A 12,093-nucleotide genomic window follows, 5' to 3' on the forward strand; every position below is an offset into this window, starting at 1 on the left:
AGAAAGCATTCATCATGTCTGGGTACTTTCATTAATTGTTTCTTAATAATCGATGCTAAGAGCTAATCCATCCACTTTCACAGCCCAGAGAGAGATGTCTGGGGCACAAGGCAGAGGGGGACGGGAAGTGCACTCCAGTTTACAAAGTGCTTTCACTTTCATTCTTCTAATAGCATGCTCTGAAGGAGCAGGGCCAGGAGGATCCTCAGCACACAGAGGAAAACCGGGGGTGGGGGGGGGGGGGGGGGGTGGAGGGGGGGGAGTGGAAAATGAGCTCCGAGGACTACTCAGCTCTTGCACTCTTGATACATTCAAATTGAGTTTGGAGAACCCACTTGGGGGGCAGGAATGTGGCAAGAAAGTGACTTTGATAGAATATTTAATTTTACCCAAATGACAAACTAAGATAAATCTTGCGCTGTCATTGAGCAATCCACCTGTTTTATTTTTATTTTTTTAATTTTTATTGATTTCAGAGAGGAAGGGAAAGGGAGAGAAAGACAGAAACATCAGTGATGAGAGAGAATCATTGATCGGCTGCCTCCTGCACGCCCCACACTGGGGATGGAGCCCGCAACCCGGGCATGCGCCCTGACTGGGAATCAAACCATGACCTCCTGGTTCATAGGTCGAAGTTCAACCACTGAGCCACGCAGCCGGCTGGGCCCCAGTTTTTGACAACGCATACAGGCTGAGACTGGCTGCCTTTGTAGCTTCAAGCTAGCAGCTCCTCTCACTGTGTTCCTGTGTGTTTGTTCCCAACAGCCCAGGTTCAGCCGCACTAAGTTGCTGCCTCATGAGCCACCACTGAATGACACATAGAGTGCATGTGGTCCACGCAGCTCCTGTGCTTAGCGAACCAAAAAGCAGCTGGGGGGATATGAGTTTGCCAACGAGAGACACTACAATACAGTGGCTGAGAGTTTGGGACCCTGGATGCGGCTTGGGTTCAAAATCTGGCTTTGTTCTTTGCCGGTGGTGCAACTTGAACCCTTTCGTTACCTCCTCTGTGATTCCGGCTCCTCATCTGCAAATGGATAAATATGGCACCAGCCTCAAACGTTGTTGTGAAGATGAGGTGGCAGAATATGTCACCCCAAACAGGCCACTGGGACACAAGGATTATTTTGAGCTAACGCATTTACAAACATGGCAGGTGCAAGAAGGATGCTCTGAGTCTTTTCTTCCTAAAAAGCAGGAGATAAAACCCCCATATGAAAAAAACAGCCCTAGTGGAAGATGTTCTTTTCTCCCGTTAATCTGTTTTATGTCAGTTTAATCCTCAGGCCCTGATGAAAGGCTGAAGGTAAATGTAAAATGTTGCTTCCCGTATGAGGATTAAGTAAGATAACAATGTACCTGAAACACATCAATACAGAGAAATGTTTATTATTACCTACTAAATATGTGCATAAGTATGAATGTAAATGCAAAAAAAATCTGGAAGAACACAAAACTGACAATAGTGGTTATTTTAGGGAAGTGAGATTTGTGGGGAGGGATTGGGAATGATGGTTACCTATCCCATTTACTGTTCCCTTCTGGATTTTATATTTTTACAATAAGAATGTATTGATCAATGTAGTATTTGTGGAATTTTAACAGTGATGTATAGATATGGACGGTCATTGCAGCACTCTTAGAAAATATCCCTTATAGTAGTATATTAAAAATACCTATCATTTCATAAAGTAATACAAGATGTGTACTTTTTTTTTTTTTTTAGAAATCAACTTTATTTTTGTTTGTTTGTTTTGTTAATCCTTCCCTGAGGATTTTAGAGAGAGTGGAAGGGAGTGAGAGAGACACACAGACAGAAAAACATCTATGTGAGAGAGACCCATCGATTGGTTGCCTCCCGCATGTGCTCCAACCAAGGCCACGGACAAGTTTGCAACCGAGGTATGTGCTCTTGACCAGAATCGAACCCCGGACCCTTCAGTTTATGGCCAACGCTCTATCCACTGAGCCACAGCTGCTAGGGTCAGGTTTTGTATTTTCTAGAAAAAAGATACAAATCTGATTTTTAAGATCATATTGGTTTTGCCACGGGAAATTGTTGCTCTAGGAAATGACTAGAACAGTGTCACAGAAACACACTAATGTGCTCCCGCCGCATCATCCTAGAAATCCCAGGTGCTGTAATTATAACAGAAGGTACGTGCACGGCAATGCTATCTGTTTTCATATCCAAGCTGCCGCCGTAGACTGGCCATTGCCTTTAGCCTGGGGCAGTCAGACCATGTATATCTGAGTTTCCACATCATAAACGTACATTCACGTGACCAAAAAGAAGTCCCCGATGTGTGCTGCTGTTAATATTCCATCAGGGCCACAGCCCTAAGTTATGTAGGATGTGTCAATGGATAAGAAAAGAAAGTTACAACTAAAATAAACTTGTAAATTTAGTGTTTATGTTCGGCCCACTAGTGATGAGTTTTTTTCTAACTTTTGTGGTTAGTGTGTGGGAATATTAAGACGAACGATCCTTGAGCTGTTTGAACAGTTTTACCCTTCATTTCAAGGGCATAAACGTTGGGAGGAGGAGCCAGGGTACAGAGCTTCTGGAGTTTTTATTCCCACAGATAGAACCTAATTTTCCCATCAGAGGTCTCCACTGACCCCTCTCCTCCAGGGTGAGGTGTACTGACAAACCACGGGATGAGGGATGCGTTAAGGCTGAGGCTTGAGGTTCCCCAGCTGGTGAAACTGAGTGGAAGATAATTTGGACATCTCTTCAGTATGGTAGACCATTTACACTATCCCAAAAGGGAAAAAGCCGTTTCCAGGGGAAGGTGGGAGCTGGAGAGGAGGGGGAGGGAGTGGAGAAGAAGGGAGGGGCTGAGTGTTAAGCAAAAAGGGGCTAACAACCCCAGGATGTGGTCTTTCCAGAATCAGCCCAGGTAGAAGCTCCTGCTGTTACAAGACACAACCACCAGGTGGCGCGTATGAAAGCATCAAATTTAAATCTAAACTACAGGCTTGTGTTAGCTGACCAGCCCGCGGGGTCAAATACAGAAAGCGTGACTATACACCCTCGGGAACTGCGCGGCATCCAGATAAGAGGGAATTGGACGGGGCGGCAGAGTGAGGATTGCTCTGAATTGGATGCTGTCAGAAAGCGGGCGTCATTTGGAGACAATTTTTACTGAGGAGCGGGCAGGAATGGGATAAAGAAGCAGCAGTTGCTCAGGTTAGCCAGGAGAGGGTGCTGTTTGGTCATCTCTGAGGGTCACACAGTGTTCTTGTTCTTGGGCTAAGACAGAAGTGACAAGTGGTCTCTTGTACGTCTCGCTCCGTGGCGGCCAGAGTGAGCTCACTAGGCTTTTCTTTCTTTTAAAATATATTTTTGCTGATTTCAGAGAGGAAGAGAGGAAGAGAGATAGAAACATCAATGATGAGAGAGAATCATTGATCGGCTGCCTCCTGCACACCCCCCTACTAGGGATTGAACCCGCAACCCCGGCATGTGCCCTTGACGGGAATTGAACCCAGGACCCTTCATTCCGCAGGCCGACGCTCTATCCACTGAGCCAAACCGACGAGGGCTCACTAGGCTTTTCTGTTCTGTGAAGTGGCTTGTGTTTGTGCCAGACCAGTTCCAGGCTGACAGCTGTCAGAACTCTTATTCTTTCTCACCTGCTTCCTATCCCCAAGTAGGAGGAGCACCCCAGGAAGCCGCCCCTCAGGAAAGCCCTGGCATGGTGATTAGATTCCCACGCTGTGACCTTGGACTGGCCTGACCTGACTTTGCATCCCAGCTCTGCCTCTCACTGGCTATGTGGCCTTGAGTAAGCTATTTACCCTCTCTGTGTCTGTTTCCTCGTTCCTAAAACAGAGCTGAAACGGTGGAAACTGGGGAAATGAAGTGACATAACATATGTAAACCACGGAAAACAGTGCCTGTCGCATGATGAGCATTTCACTCAGGCCCTCTACCCTGTTCACCCTTTGTCAGAAGTCACCTTGTGCCCTAACTGGTTTGGCTCAGTGGATAGAGCATCGGCCTGCGGACTGAAAGGTCCCAGGTTCGATTCTGGTCAAGGGCATGTACCTTGGTTGCGGGCACATCCCCAGTAGGAGGTGTGCAGGAGGCAGATGATTGATGTTTCTCTCTCATCGATGTTTCTAACTCTCTATCCCTTTCTCTTCCTCTCTGTAAAAAAAAATCAATAAAATATATTAAAAAAAAAAAAAAAAAAAAAAAGAAGTCACCTTGTCTTGGCAAACCACAACACTCTGGAAACCCAGCCCTGGGTTTGAATGATCAAACAATATTTGATTCCAATAAAACTTGTTTTGCTGGAAGGAGCTCAGAAAAGGAGCTGATGGGTTGTCTTTCATTTCTGGTTTGTCAAATTTTCTAAAAAAAATATATTGTTATTGATTTCAGAGAGGGAGGGAGAGGGATAGAGATACAGAAACATCAATGAGGAGAGAATAATTGATCAGCTGCCTCCTGCACACCCCACACTGGGGTTCAAGCCTGCAATTCAGACATGTGCCCTGACCGGGAATGGAACCATGACCTCCTGGTTCATAGGTCAACACTCAACCACTGAGCCACGCCGCTAGGGAAGGATTGCCAAACTTTTTTTTAAAAAACATTCCAGACTTGGTAAGAAGAGACTTGCATTCAAAAGAATTATCACAAGGGGGGCGGGGAACTGTGGCAACAGGAGAAAGCTGTGACCTGAAGGTCTGCAAGCACCTCAAGAGTTAGGCAGAAAGAGTTTTTCTGTTGTAGACAAGAGTACACAAGGCTTGGGAGAATCAGACCCGGGCAAGTGGGAGGCACAAGGGGCATGATCAATAGTGGATCAGAGAAGGCTTGACCCTGAGGCCCGGCTATCCTCAGAAGGGGCTGTGTGCTGACTCAGGCTGAGGGGAGGGTGGGTCCAAGCTCAGGGGCCTGGAGGAAGGACAGAAACTTAATCAAAGTTGGGTTAACAGCATATTGTTGGAACTGATCAGAGGGCGAGCAGTTCAGTTAATCATTTATGAAGCAAAGAAAGGGATTTGAGGGTCCGTGTCTAGCCTCATCACAGGTAAACTCGGGTGAGTCTTATCTAAATCACCTGGGAAGGGTGCGGCCTGGCCGGAAGCCCTTTCCCAGAACACCGGGGGCTGGAGGATTCAGCCCGGTTACTATTTTCCAGGATCCCTGGGCTCAGGTAAGAATCAACATTGTCAGGTTGCAAAGTACATGTTTTCTGTTTCTCAAATTGTTGTTTTTCAGATAAAGGATGACATTTGGGCTTTAACGTGACCTGAGAGGTTCTGGGTTCCTGTACGGAGGCGCAGGTCCCCGGGGGAGAGGGGCTGGGGCTTGTTTGTTTGTAGCGCCCTTGGCAAACCGGACTGTAGGGCACATACTTGTGTAGCTCTTGCATTTCTTCTGACTTATAAGTGAGCCAAGGAGAAATAAAACTTAAAAATAAAGCAACATGCCTGGCTGGTGTGTCTCAGTGGTTGAATGTCAACCCATGAACCAAGAGGTCAACAGATCGATTCCCGGTCAGGGCCCGTGCCCAGGTTGCAGGCTTGATCCCCGTAGGGGGTGTGCAGGAGGCAGCCAATCCATGTTCCTATCTCTCTACCCCTCTCCCTTCCTCTCTCTCCCTAAAATCAATAAAAACATATTTTAAAAAATAACTATAATGAAGCAACATCGGCACAAACGCTGAGACCTCACTTTAGTTCAACCCCTTTGACAGCCTCACTCTTTCTGGGATGCAAGAGCCTGCCTGTAGCTCAGCCCCGAAACGCTGCTCACTGGCCTGCTTCCCCTGCAAAGTTCCTGCTGTCTCCCCCCGGAGGCTGGACGGTTTCCTGTGTTGCTTGCTTTGCTTCCCTTCAAAGAATTCAAATGCTTTGCTGGCGTGTCAGGGCTTTCTAAACCCGTTTGCACCTATAACACCTCCCTCTTTCCTTTGTCCCTCTCCTTTTCACAGCCTCCTGTCCTGTAATTCCTACCTGCTAACTGTCCTGGGAAGCCAGCCTGGATCTGAACTTGACCCTGAGCAATAATAGCCTCGGGTCCTCGAGCCTGCTCCCTCCCCTCGATGGACATCTTTAGTAAAGGTTCCTGCCCGATTCTGAGCCATCCATCAAGCTTTGCTTTGCTTTCCTTTTCTAGAGCCGAGGGAATAAAGCTGTCAGGTCCAAGCTGATGATCTGAACGAATTCGGAGGACTGGTGGGAAGGCTCAGAATCCTAGTGGGAAACCAGGAGCAACAGCTTGACAACCACAACTGAGAAATGGGTGCTGTGTGTCCTTCCTGCCCCCCTCAGCCCCTTTCCTCTTTGCTGAAGAAGCTCCTCTCTCCCCAATCTAATGCCCTCTCCCATTCTTACAGATAAAACCAAAAACTGCCTGTTGGGGGAAGAAAGGATGTGAATCATCGAATCCTCTAACTAGAGGGAACTTGAATGAGTTTCTACTCCAACTCCTTCGTTTTGTAAAATACTGTCACACACACACACACACACACACACACACACACACACACACACGAAAGAAAAGGAAATACCGTCCCTCCACATTTGGAAATCCAGCTCTAGCCCTTTTCCTTTACATCTTGGAAGATTCTAACTATGCATTTCCCCAGGAGCGGAAGAAAAGCGGTCGCTTTTCATCTGTTGCCCTCCTTCCTTCCCCTAAAGGCTGCGGCTTCTGGAAGAGAAGGGTATTGTGTGGCACCTCCGAGGAGAAATGACAAAACGCTTAGAAATATCATTGTAACCCTAACTGGTTTGGCTCAGTGGATAGAGTGTTGGCCTGCGGACTGAAGGGTCCCAGGTTCAATTCCTGTCAAGGGCATGTACCTTGGTTGCGGGCACATCCCCAGTAGGGGGTGTGCAGGAGGCAGCTGATCGATGTTTCTCTCTCGTTGGTGTTTCTAACTCTCTATCCCTCTCTCTGTAAAAAATCAATAAAATATATTTTAAAAAAAAGAAATATCATTGTATCCAGGGCAAAAAAGAAAAGAAAAAGAAAGCGGAGTATCTTAGAGGGAGGCATTGATTACACTGGGGTGGGGATGAGCAAAAGATTTGGTCAAACAAGGTTGTGCACTGCTACTCTCAAAGACACCGTCATGTCTGCAGAGGATTCCTGCAAAGGAGCAGGAGGAGACAGGAGGGTGTGATGTTCGCAGCTCCATCTTGGACAGAGTATTCAGCCTTCCCTTGCCGCCTCTTAGTCACTGTGCTCTCAGTGACACTGAATCAGCACCAGGGATGGAACAAGTGGCCCAGCCTAAGCCAATCAGCACATTCTCCTCCCCCAGGCCACTGTGATTGGTTCAGAAATGAGCACAAGATCCAAGATGGTCCAATCGTTGGACCCCAGGACTTGTGTGGCAGCTCCCTGGAAGAATGTCTCTCTCCTTTTCATTGAACTTAAACCTAACAGACAGTGAGGCTGGAGCTGCTGCTGCTTTTTAAAAAAAATATGTTTTTTATTGATTTTAGACAGAGAGGGAGAGAAACATCAATGGGAGAGAAACATTCATCTGCTGCCTCCTGCACGTCCCCTACTGGGGATCAAGTCTGCAACCTAGGCATGTGCCCTGACTGGGAACCAGCCATCTTTTGGTGCAACTGAGCCACACAGGCCAGGCCCAGAGCTGCTTCTTCAACCACCTACTTGGAGCCAGAGAATAGAACCAACAAGCAGGGGAAGGCAGAGTCAGGCAAGAAACAGAGAAATCTCTTTCTCCTTCACATTGTTTGAGCCCTGAGTCAGTCCTCTCCTGAAATGAGTCCTCAATTCTGTGTGCTGATAAATTCCCATTCACCTCAATCCAATTTGAATTCGTTTCCATCACTGGATACTCAGAGTCCTACCTGAGAGAATAAATATTATTACTACACTAGAGGCCCAGTGCACGAATTCGTGTACCAGTGGAGTCCCTCGGCTTGGCCTGCAGTATCGGGCCAAAACTGGCTCTCCGACATCCTCCGAGGGGTCCCAGATTGTGAGAGAGCATAGGCCAGGCCGAAGGACTCCATCGGTGCACTATTGGGGCCAGGGAGGGACACGGGAGGTTGGTCAGCTGGGGAGGGACCACAGGAGGGCTCCAGGGCGTGTCCAGCTCGTCTCGCTCAGTCCCAATCTGCTGGACCCCAGCAGCAAGCTAACCTACCAGTTAGAGCATCTGCCCCCTAGTGGTCAGTGCACATCATAGCAAGCACTTGAGTGGCCTTAGCATATCATTAGCATATTACGCTTTGATTGGTTGAATGGCTGACCAGGTGACTGGACACTTAGCATATTAGGCTTTTATTATCCTATATAATAAAAGGCTAATATGCAAATCAACCTAATGGCGGAATGACCGGTCACTATGATGCGCACTGACCACCAGGGGGCAGTCGCTCAATGCAGGAGCTGCCCCCTGGTGGTCATTGTGCTTCCATAGGGGAGCACCGCTCAGGCAGAAGCTCTGAACTGGGCTCACGGCTGGCTAGCACAGTGGTGGTGGCAGGAGCCTCTTCTGCCTCCGCAGCAGCACTAAGGATGTCCAACTGATGGGCCTAAGCCGTCAGTTGGACATCCCCCATGGGCTCCTGGACTGCGAGAGGGCACAGGCTGGGCTGAGGGACCCCCCCCCCCACAAATGCATGAATTTCATGCACTGGGCCTCTAGTGTAGGATAATAGGAGCACAAATAGGTTTTGGAATCAATTTAATCATCAAGTGAAGGGGTTCAAAACAGGCCGCCCCAAGATGAGACACTTAAGTGTGTGGATTATTTTGAGCTGAAGGTGATCAAGACCCTGTGGGTTCAAGAGAAACTTTTACCCCTCCCTTAAAGAATTTATATTTGGAACCTTGCCCATAATAAGAGTTATCTGTAGAAATAACTTTTATGACCTCTCTATAGGGCAGGGCACACTTCTAATTACACCAACCTGTCAATGACCCTCCTCTCTGAAACCTCAAGGTGACTTACCTCACCCTTAGATCAGACTGTCATATACACCTAATGTTACCTTTGTGTCTCTGACCCTCTCATGTATATGGGGTTCCAGTACATGCACATGTAGTTGAATTTGATTCTTTTCTCTGGTTAATCTGTCACCTGTCAATTTGGTTATTAGACCAGCTGGAAGAACCTAGAAGGGGAGCAGAAAATGGCTTCCTCCTCACGAGCATCTGTTGTTGTTTTTTAAAATATATATTTTTATTGATTTCAGAGAGGAAGGGAGAGGAATATTTTATATATATATATATTTTATTGATTTTTTACAGAGAGGAAGAGAGAGAGATAGAGAGTTAGAAACATCAATGAGAGAGAAACATCGATCAGCTGCCTTTTGCACACTCCCTACTGGGGATGTGCCCGCAACCAAGGTGCATGCCCTTGACCGGAATCGAACCTGGGACCCTTCAGTCCGAAGGCCGACGCTCTATCCACTGAGCCAAACCGGTTTCGGCACGAGCATCTGTTTTTAATGTACCATGCAGGTATCCACACACATTTCAGTCCTTCTTGGCTCCTTTCTTCAAGTGAGTCCAAAGAGCTTCATGTGTTTCAATTCAAAGTAGATGGAGTAGTAGATATTATTTCTGTTTGAAGATGGGCAGAATTAAAGTTTGGCGGGAGCAAGAAGGAAGAAGGAAGCAAACTAGAGAAAAGGAGGATAAAAAAAGTTGGTGGAGGACTTCCAAAATGAGTCCTTACCTTCTCAGAAGAGAGGCAAAATAAACATCCCTCCAAGGAGTTGGATGCTATTGATCTCTCTTAAGTGAAGAAACTTAGAAACAGTGCAGAAAGCCAGATCCTTATCCGGCTTGCATCTCGAAAAGCATACACTTTTAAGACACTGCAAATGGTATGAGCTGGTTCAATCCCATTAGAATTGCTTTTGCCAGCATTTGGGGGAAATTTTTCATTTTTGACTCGTGTTTCAAATACTTACTACTAGGTAACTATCACAAAACCTGGTGGTTTAATAAGTTTATTTTGCATGCGGTCTTGTGGCTAAGGAATTCTGGGAGGGCTGCACTGGGCCGTTTGCCCACCTGGCTTCATGTGGGCAGCCAGGTCTGGATGACGCACTTCCAGGTGGCATCTTTGCTCACATGTCTGGTATCGCCGAGCTCCTGGTACTTTCTTGTTCTCCACCCGGGGCTTTGGACCTCAGGGCTTCCTCGTGTGGTCGGGGTTTCTCACAGCATGGTGGTCTCAGGATGGCAGTGCTTTCTTGAAGCAAGAAATAGATGCTATCAGGCCAATTAAAGGTTCTACCTGGAACAGTGCCTAGATCAGTCACAGAGCGCACCCAGGTTCAAGGGGGGGGGGGGGTGTAAAGGTCGTGTTGCAGAAGAGCAATGAGATTGGAAGAGAAGTTGTTATGGTCATCTTTAGAACATATAATCTGCCACAGCCCATAATCTTTTCCTTAGGAATTTATGGCATGGAAATAATGCCAAAGAAGGTATACACACAGAGAAGTTCATTACGGCTTTTGTAACACCACCGACAAAAAAAGTGGAAGCAACCTACATGTCTACTAATAGATAAAGGACCAAGTAAATTATCACATAATAACACACATGTTCCAACTAGAAATATGAAGCCACTATAATTAAGAAGATTATGAAGCAACATGAACAAATGTTGCTATAATAGGAGAAAGGGCAACATTAAAAAGCATGTGCACTCGATGATAATTACCTGAAAACCTGCCTGCATCTGGACAAAGTCTGGAAGGAAATATACAGAAATGAAAATAATTGCATTAAAGTGGTAAGATTATGAATGCCTTCCATCTCCCACCTTATTGTTAGAGCTTCACACAAAAAAAAGTGAAAATTAGATGAAAGTAAGAGAATTGAAGCTTTGTCAGTGCTCAGAACCTGGCAAGAACATGTACTGAAGAAGCACAGGGGAGAAAAGGGAACCCATAGTTCTCCCTATAATTCACTCAGATTTGGACAGACTGCCAGGTCTGGGGGTCCACAGATATTTTCATCCATAATTCACCTTCTGCTTTGACCTCCTCATCTTTGGAATATTGATTTTCATGGAAGCAGTAATTGTCGTATTAGTCTTTCTCTGTGCGTAAGGCTGTTTGTTGTTCATGATATAACACTGAAAAAACTTTAGGAAACATAAGGTGATATTTTAATCTTTTTCAAAATGAGTCCATCTTCTCCAAGGTTTCTAAAATTGTCTTTGACCATTTGGCCTGGGAATTTACCCTGGAATGCTGTAGTGAGAACTAGACGAACTCTAGGCCCCCTGTTCACAGCCTCCGTTTGCCTGGGGACTCTGTTTTGTAGGTGAAGAAGCTGTGGGGTCTGGAATAGTCTATCCTAATTAAACAGCAAGCAGAATTCCTGCAATAGCCTTGAATTTAACCTGGGTCCCAAGACCAAGGACCAGCCCTCATGGGACTATGACGCTCCTCGCTATGGTGACCTTCAGCCCTTCACCATCAAACCCAACCTTTGGACAGCATTGCTTTCTAATATTACTTTAACTTGTTAGTCATTATTGTGTCTTTTTTTTTTTTTTTTGCAGGAGTTTTAAAAAGTTATTAAGGAAGGTGAAAGAAAGTTCAATAAAGCTCAAAGTCTTAAGAAATTCTGATTAAATAATTGCAAAAACATTTTTTTTTTTAAAAAAGAGCTATTTGGTTAGTTGGCATGACCACTGGTTGTGTTTATACAGTTAATGATTGGTTTAGATAATGTCTCGTAAATTATTTTGATTTAGTTCAATTGCCTTTTTGCAAGTTAAAAAAAAAAAGTCTATCTACTGGTTTATAAATGCAACCACTGATGTTATTAGAATTACTGTTTCTGCCCAGCCGGAGTGGCTCAGTAGTTGGGCATCAACCCATGAACCAGGAGGTCATGGTTCATTTCCTGGTCAGGGCATATGCCCAAGTTGCAGGCTTGATCCCCAGTGTGCAGCCTGCAGGAGGCAGCCAATCAATGATTCTCTCTCATCATTGATGTTTCTATCTCTCTTTCTTCCTCTCCCTTCCTCTCTGAAATCAATAATAAAAAAAAAAAGAATTAATGTTTTCCCCCTTAAAAGTAGTGTTTTAGCCGAAGCCGGTTTGACTCGGTGG

This window comes from Eptesicus fuscus, chromosome 7 (genome assembly GCF_027574615.1).
Source record: "Eptesicus fuscus isolate TK198812 chromosome 7, DD_ASM_mEF_20220401, whole genome shotgun sequence".
Lineage (NCBI taxonomy): Eukaryota > Metazoa > Chordata > Mammalia > Chiroptera > Vespertilionidae > Eptesicus > Eptesicus fuscus.